Source organism: Schistocerca cancellata, chromosome 7 (assembly GCF_023864275.1).
Source record: "Schistocerca cancellata isolate TAMUIC-IGC-003103 chromosome 7, iqSchCanc2.1, whole genome shotgun sequence".
Lineage (NCBI taxonomy): Eukaryota > Metazoa > Arthropoda > Insecta > Orthoptera > Acrididae > Schistocerca > Schistocerca cancellata.
The window spans coordinates 80,575,548-80,584,480 of record NC_064632.1 but is presented as its reverse complement, the minus strand read 5'-3'; the positions used below and the strand labels follow the sequence as shown (position 1 = coordinate 80,584,480).

Genomic DNA, 8,933 nt, shown 5'->3' with positions numbered 1-8,933 from the left:
GATAAAAGAGATTAGGAAGCGTATAGAGGCATGACAACCATTTTTCCCTTGCTCATTAAGCTTGTGGAACAGGAAAGAAGTTGATTATAATGGTGCGTTGTACCTTCTGCCACTCACTGTACAGTGGCTTTCGGGATATATAAATGGATGAACGAAGACATTATGACGACTGATGACCGCCAAACTGAACTCTGCGTCGTCGGGTAATGGTCACATAACATCATAAGGTTAGTATATAACGCGAGCAGAGAAGTAATGGGTTTCATTCTACCTGCGATACGGACTGTAAATGGGGAGAACCACAAACGTATGCGGCTTTGGCAAAGAACAGATTGTTATAGCAGAGCGGCTGGCAAGGTAATCTTGAAAACGATGGAGGTAGTAGGCTGATTATGTAATAATGTCACGAGAGTCTATGGAAACCTGTTGAAGAGTCAGAGTTTACACTAACATGACAAATGCCATGGGATACTTTCTACACTCCTGGAAATTGAAATAAGAACACCGTGAATTCATTGTCCCAGGAAGGGGAAACTTTATTGACACATTCCTGGGGTCAGATACATCACATGATCACACTGACAGAACCACAGGCACATAGACACAGGCAACAGAGCACGCACAATGTCGGCACTAGTACAGTGTATATCCACCTTTCGCAGCAATGCAGGCTGCTATTCTCCCATGGAGACGATCGTAGAGATGCTGGATGTAGTCCTGTGGAACGGCTTGCCATGCCATTTCCACCTGGCGCCTCAGTTGGACCAGCGTTCGTGCTGGACGTGCAGACCGCGTGAGACGACGCTTCATCCAGTCCCAAACATGCTCAATGGGGGACAGATCCGGAGATCTTGCTGGCCAGGGTAGTTGACTTACACCTTCTAGAGCACGTTGGGTGGCACGGGATACATGCGGACGTGCATTGTCCTGTTGGAACAGCAAGTTCCCTTGCCGGTCTAGGAATGGTAGAACGATGGGTTCGATGACGGTTTGGATGTACCGTGCACTATTCAGTGTCCCCTCGGCGATCACCAGTGGTGTACGGCCAGTGTAGGAGATCGCTCCCCACACCATGATGCCGGGTGTTGGCCCTGTGTGCCTCGGTCGTATGCAGTCCTGATTGTGGCGCTCACCTGCACGGCGCCAAACACGCATACGACCATCATTGGCACCAAGGCAGAAGCGACTCTCATCGCTGAAGACGACACGTCTCCATTCGTCCCTCCATTCACGCCTGTCGCGACACCACTGGAGGCGGGCTGCACGATGTTGGGGCGTGAGCGGAAGACGGCCTAACGGTGTGCGGGACCGTAGCCCAGCTTCATGGAGACGGTTGCGAATGGTCCTCGCCGATACCCCAGGAGCAACAGTGTCCCTAATTTGCTGGGAAGTGGCGGTGCGGTCCCCTACGGCACTGCGTAGGATCCTACGGTCTTGGCGTGCATCCGCGCGTCGCTGCGGTCCGGTCCCAGGTCGACGGGCACGTGCACCTTCCGCCGACCACTGGCGACAACATCGATGTACTGTGGAGACCTCACGCCCCACGTGTTGAGCAATTCGGCGGTACGTCCACCCGGCCTCCCGCATGCCCACTATACGCCCTCGCTCAAAGTCCGTCAACTGCACATACGGTTCACGTCCACGCTGTCGCGGCATGGTACCAGTGTTAAAGACTGCGATGGAGCTCCGTATGCCACGGCAAACTGGCTGACACTGACGGCGGCGGTGCACAAATGCTGCGCAGCTAGCGCCATTCGACGGCCAACACCGCGGTTCCTGGTGTGTCCGCTGTGCCGTGCGTGTGATCATTGCTTGTACAGCCCTCTCGCAGTGTCCGGAGCAAGTATGGTGGGTCTGACACACCGGTGTCAATGTGTTCTTTTTTCCCTTTCCAGGAGTGTATTACCATCTGGGACCACCTTCTGCCCAAGGTAGTGCAGCAGCTCGACGTGGCATGGACTCAACAAATCATTGGAAGTCCTCTGCAGAAATATTGAGCCATGATACCTCTGTAACAGAACATTACTGCGAAAGTTCTGCTGGTATAAGATTTTGAACACGAACTTGCCTCTCGATTATGTCGCATAAATGTCCGACCAAATTCTTGTCCAGAGATAAGGGTGGCCAAATCATTCGCTCGAATTGTCCAGAATGTTCTTCACACCAGTGGTGAACAAATGTGGCCTGGTGACATGGCGCATTAATTCCATCGTTGTCTGGGAATATGAAGTTCATGAATGGCTGCAAATGTGGCCGAACATAACCATTTTCAGTCAGTGATGGGTTCTATTGGTCCAGAGGAACCAATACATACAATAAAAACACACAATTATGAAGCTACTACCATTTTAACAACCAGGCTCCACTTGGGTCAGTGGCTACCTGGGGTCTGCACCACACTCGAACCCTACAATCAACTCTCAACAACTGAAACAGGGACTCATCTGAGCAGGTCACTGTTCTCCAGTCGTCTAGAGTCCAACCTATATGATCGCGAGCCCAGGACAAGTGCTGCAGGCGATATCGTGCTGTTAGCAAAGGCACTCGCGTCGGTCGTCCTCTGACGTACCTCATTAACGCCAAATTGCACCGCACCGTCCTATTGGATACGTTCGTCGTACGTACCATATTGATTTCTGCGAACTTTTACTCAGTATTGCTTGTCTGTTAGCAGTGACAAGTCTACGAAATAGCACTGCTCTCTAGAATGAAATTTTCACTCTACAGCGGAGTGTGCGCTGATATGAAACTTCCTGGCAGATTCACAGGAGAGCTTCTGTGAAGTTTGGAAGGTAGAAGACGAGGTAATGGCTGAACTGAAGCTGTGAGGACGGGGCGTGAGTCGTGCTTGGGTAGCTCAGTTGGTAGAGCACTGGCCCGCGAAAGGCAAAGGTCCCGAGTTCGAGTCTCGGTCCGGTACACAGTTATAATCTGCTAGTAAGTTTCAGCACTGCTCTCGGATGTCTCTGAAGTGGGGTAATCCATGAAATTTGTTATTGTCGGTACACTCTTGACACCACGGATCCCGGAATAATGAATTCCGGAACTATTTCCGAAATGGAATGTCAATGTATCTAGCTCCAGAAACCATTCCGCGGTCAAAGTCTGCTGCCATAATTACGTCTCAAACGTCTTCACATCAGTCATCTGAGTATAAATGATAGCTGCGACAAGGTACTACCCTTTTACACCTTGTGTATGCGATACTACCACCACCTGCAAATGTGCATATCACTATCACATTGTAACCTCCCCCTCACTTATCGACCTTAATGACAATGAAAAATTAAACCGCGTGTACCTAATGGAAATCTGGGAAAAGCAATCGTCACCGAAGTTAATCTGTCGGTAAAGAGGGAGGAAAGGGTTACATCTAACTGAAAGGAAAAATGCTAATGGAACTGGTGGAAATTAATTTTGAAAAGGGGTAAAGTTAATAAAGAAAGTAAATGTGCGGCCGTTACGTTAACAATTAACTAGCGGTAATTAGATATTTGAGATTTGGGGGAAATTACGGTCGCCGGTCCTAAGGACAATTACTATAGTAACTAAAAAAGATAGGTTATTACACATATAATTAGCACTAGAAGTGTGGCAACTGAAGGTTGACACGTGTAGTGTGAAAACTGAAAGTTGGTCAGAAGTAATAAATTTCGCTACACTCTGACTTAATTTAGCCAAAGAATTAATAAAACAGGAAAATCGAAAGATAATTTAGTGACTGAAGTTAATAGTGAGCTTTCTTTCTGAAGCACATCGAAATTCAGTAAAACACGGTTAGTCTTGGACTACCACAACAATCATTTCAAAAGCTACTTGAATCTACGCAATTTAGAAATAAGAGATTTAACTTTGAACTTGAATTAAATGATTCTCAACAATAGTAAAATTTAGTACGTACCAAACTGAGCTGCAGTCACAGGTAAGCTAAAATATGCTAACAAAACTCGCACTCTTAATTTGTGCTTGTGTAATCTAAATATTGTAGCCAGCTATGAATACTTTAACTGAACTTTGAAATTAAAGCAGGGAAATCGAATTATTGTACTTTAATGCTGGCGTCTGAATTTCAACGACACTCGGGTTCATTTCGGAAAAGGAAGGGACCCTGCTTGGTAATGCAATTAGGGACAATGAGCAACAAAGGTTCATGCTAAGTTGCTGTAATTTTGCGAGGCAAATGGAACAATTTTAAAAGCTGAGGTCTGCCATACAGTTCTAAAACTTTACGTGCTTCCAGTCTTCCTTGATGGTTGATTGAAGGTTTGAAGCCGTCGATCGAGGAGGCGGCGACAGTCACTCATTGTCGGCCGTCGCTGTTGCAGAAGCTGGATGTTGGCGCGCCTTCGTCTCGACACGGTCACCAGACGAATCGGGCTCTTGATGTGCGCCAGCTAATGCTTCCCGTCTGCGACACCATGTCAGAAACTATCATCGCAAGTCGAGCGCAATTACATGCTGCCAAACCCCGAAAGCGCGGCAACTCGCGGGAGCTTCACACAACACACCTGCTCCACTCGCTACTCCAGCCAGACTCTCCCTGCCCAGCCCGCGCTCCACGCGACAGAGTTAATACTACCAAAGATTCTACACACTTTGATTCTTCACACGACCTATCGATGTAATAGTTCGATACCAGTTTTCCCTAGGCAAGACCCAGCGTAAAAATACAAATAATATTTCCGAAACAAACCAATTATACATCGACATAAATGCATAAATATATATACAAATAGTAAAACAATTACAATATACGAAGACACAGAAATGTTATATATTCAGGTAACAAAAATAAGGAAAACAAATTCATAGTACAATAAATGGAAATAGGAGGATATGCATTTCCGGCGTTACAACATGACTTTAGTCACCTGAGAAACTTTAAAACTAGATGCGGCCATACAACACGTTCTGTTGCGTCTAGAGACAAGCGCGGGGAAGCCGGTGCCAGTGTCTTGACAAATGAGGGCGCATGGAGACCGAATGCGGCAGAGCTCAGTAGCCACAAGACTATCACGGTGTCCTTTCTCGTGGCTCAGAACGGTAAGTAGTTGAAAATTAGAAAATTTTATTAAAACTCATTCATCTTGCTACAAGCAAAGTGTGGTCATGCCAAAGGCAGAGAAATAACTAGGAAAGAAGCGATATGTCGCACGGGAAACTGCGCCGAGAAAGAGAGGACGAGCTTAGTAGAATATAGCACGTGACAGAAAATCAACGGCAACGTGACACACCTGTTCGTTAGCTCGTAAGAGATGTCGAGGGAAACTGTACTTATTTCATAGGAACCAGAATCGGAGAACCTACACAGAAGTTAAACAGTTAGGCCTGTTAAGGGAATATAGCAGAACAAGAAGGACACATGTGGTCATTACGAACCGAGCATTACGTCGTGGCCTCACGTTGGTTGCCTTTCAATATTCGAGTTCTCCAGCTCTCAAGGAGTGTTTTGGGACCGACGGTGTTCACAGTAATAGCACTCGATTCCATGATTATGATACTGTAGCGAATCTATGTCCTATACACTCCGGAACACTCTACAAACCAAATGAAGACGTATCAGAGATGACTGTCCTCGCCTGACGAGCTTCGTACTGTTCGCCTTTTACCATTGCTGATGGCGAAGCTGAATATCTTCCGACAACACCACATTGCGAAGAGCTGCATTTCAGTGCGGAAATCGGCAGCAGGGCGTCATGCGGTCCACGTTCCAGTTCAGCACTTAGGCGTCTCTGAGTGTTGATATCTAGCTGGCCGTTAGGAGGGAGACGGACTGACCACACAACTTCCGACAGCACCACATTGCGGATGGGTCATCAAGGCTCATCAAGAGTCGGTGTTGGATCGAGCACATTCCAGCAGCTAGTACTGGACAATTCATGCTTTACCATAGCCGCGCCGTCAGCGCGCCGCAACGCGAAGTCACTTACTCTTCGCCCCGGCCTACAGACGAGCAGCCGTCAGCAGGAATCCAGCACCCAGCTGAATGAGGGCATCGCCTACAAAGCCAGTGTGACATAAGACGACTGTAAACTTGGGCCGGTGGCTCAGCGGTTCCAGGCGCTACAGTCTGGGACCGCGCGACCGCTACGGTCGCAGGTTCGAATCCTGCCTCGGGCATGGATGTGTGTGATGTCCTTAGGTTAGTTAGGTTTAGGTAGTTCTAAGTTCTAGGGGACTGATGACCTCAGAAGTTAAGTCCCATAGTGCTCAGAGCCATTTTTTTTTGTAAACTTGGTTAACAAATAATCGAACTCTGAGCACGTTTTATGAACATTCAGAGACGCTTCACAGCTACGCAACTACTATCCTGACTCCACGCAAACGTGTCGCCCCTCGGCCCCTCCGTACGTCAATAGATGGTGGCACCTTTCGACCAAAGTTGTTTGGGCGGGCATTCTGAGTATGAGAATTACCAAGACTGCAGGACTGCTAGCAGGTAAAACGCTGCCCTGGCCGCATGGCCAGCAAAACCCGGGCATTCGGCCACTGGCGTGAAAAATTGAGGGATAACTGTCGTTCTTAAGCCGGGTGCCCAGAACAAATATGTAATAGCAATATATTCAACACAGACTCAACTCATTTAGCTGCACGGGCAAGAATATCATGGTTACAAAGACAAACTCATGATGACGCATGCTTGAGCAAAAGCGCTCCCACGACCCGAAGAGTACATTTTATTTTACTTCGCATCAAACGTTTAATAGATACAATGAACTTCTAAAACTTACATGTCGACAACGCCGTAAGTGATTTTCACAAAGATTCTACGTATATGTCTCATTGAACACTATCTGACATTAATAGTAGATTTTTTTATAAACTTTGCCTATTTTTAATGCAGGCAGGCATGCGCAGTCCGCACATGTGAACTTGAATTTTCACATAAATAATAAATGATACATAGATGTGGTCGCCGGGACAAAATCATTAATTGTGAACAAAATATTCAATGTAGAGAGAAAACTAAGAACTACAATGAATAACTGAAGAAATTTACTTACTAACTGGTGCATGATACATGTATATAACATGAAATTTATAGCTTTTATGTGTGTTCTGGAAGTTACAAGTGTGTGAGATTGACTCACGTACGGGTGAGGGCTACAGTACGGGTAGCCATCTTATGTAGGACACACTACGGTTCTCAGTCTATCAGCAGTCGGGATTGAATCTGCGTCAGACAGTACACTAGGCCGCGTTTCGAGTGAGTCGTAATTTTTGTTGGTGTTGAGTCGTTGACTTGTGATTTTCGTGTGTGTCGGTAGTGAATTCTCCGAAATATTTTCAACTTGCGGACCTTAAATATTTCACACTAGGCGAAGTAGTCTGAAATCTAAAACTTCAACATGGTCATTTATGAAAGTGATCTGTTCTAGGGAATTTAGTTAGTTCGCAGTGCAGTTGTAGATCCTTAACTTTAAACTTGCGCTAAACGAACTTTGATTATTTACCCCCAGAGGTTACACAAACAAAAGAGATACTACACCGTTTCGTTTAAGCCATCACTCAGACATTCATTAGATCAGTTATAAAATATTATTAAACACTGATGAGTGTCGAAGTAAATTGAAAAAGCCTACTCTTCTTAAAAAATTTAAAATGTGTGGGTAGTGGACATTATTAGTCCTCACAATCTCTTGCCTGCATTTATTAGAATTGGCTTTCCTTTTTGGGTTAATGCGACAAATGTGTTGGCGGGCCCCCCAAGCTGTAGCTTATAAACCATTATTCGCGCAGCCGTACATGGGAACTAACGAGCTATAAATTTACTGAATAGTAATTTTGTGGAATCAGCAAGATAATCACAAGTGCCAGCTCATCTCCATTTTTTTTTATCCGTTAGTCACAAGGGCACTGAGACCACCAGTGCGCAACAAGAGACTGCACGTCTATCCCCAGTCACAGATCTTGCTGGTCGGAAACTTGCCCTTTCTCTAAGGCAGGGCCGCGAGGGGTACCGCCCGGTCTTAGGTGTCCCGTCACGGTCCGCGCGGCTCCCCCGTTGGAGGTTAGAGTCGAACCCTCGGGCATGGGCGTGTGTGTCGTCCTTAGCGTAAGTTAGTTTTAAGTTAGATTAACTAGAGTGTAAGCTTAGGGACCGATGACCTCTGCAGTTTGGTCTCGTAAGACTTTAGGCCTACCACAAATTTCCAGTTTTCTAAGACAGGGCAGGCAGCAGTCTGTGGCAAATCTGACGACACAGTCCAATGCTGCTAGAGGCACAAGTGTTTCGGAGCACACTGATACCACACATTATTGTACGTTGCGCCCGCCACACACGACGTGTTCCCGAGTGGACCCAACGACGTCATCAATTAGGATTGCAGTGGTCGCGAGATCATCCAGCTTCCGCGATAGATCAATGGAAAGTGATCGTTGAACCACGTATATTGTTACACCAGGTGGTTTGTCGTCGAAGTGGAAAAAAAGAATCAGCCGGCGACAATTCTGTTTTAGCAATGGGACAACACATGTTAGCCGGCCTGGGTGGCCGAGCGGTTCTAGGCGCTATAGTCTGGAACCGCGCGACCGCTACGGTCGCAGGTTCGAATCCTGCCTCGGGCATGGATGTGTGTGATGTCCTTAAGTTAGTTAGGTTTAAGTATTTCTAAGTTCTAGGGGACTGATAACCTCAGCTGTTAAGTCCCATAGTGCTCAGAGCCATTTGAACCATTTGAAAAAAATCCACCGCATCACCGACACAGGCCGATGGAGGTACTACTATGCTACAGTAGATATTCACCTGGGCTTCCGAGGGAACTATGGTAGTAATCTACCGCACCATAACAGCTGTGGACTGCGTGAACGTAGTCGTACACTATCCTCATCCCTCGTGCGTGATGTCCTATCTACAAGCGATGGCATTTTCCTGTAGGGTAATAGGCTGTGTCTCCATGCCGGAGTCGTCCTGTAAAGGTTTGAGGAGCATG

At 46.7% G+C, this 8,933-nt stretch overlaps 1 non-coding gene across 1 annotated transcript; it reads left to right on the top strand.

Annotated features, from left to right (window-relative positions):
• Positions 1 to 8,484: 8,484 nt before the first annotated feature.
• Trnas-gga (transfer RNA serine (anticodon GGA)) lies at positions 8,485 to 8,568 on the top strand. The gene is given in 2 exon segments: positions 8,485 to 8,524; positions 8,534 to 8,568. It is a non-coding gene; the product is annotated as a tRNA-Ser (tRNA).
• The last annotated feature ends 365 nt before the right edge of the window (positions 8,569 to 8,933 follow it).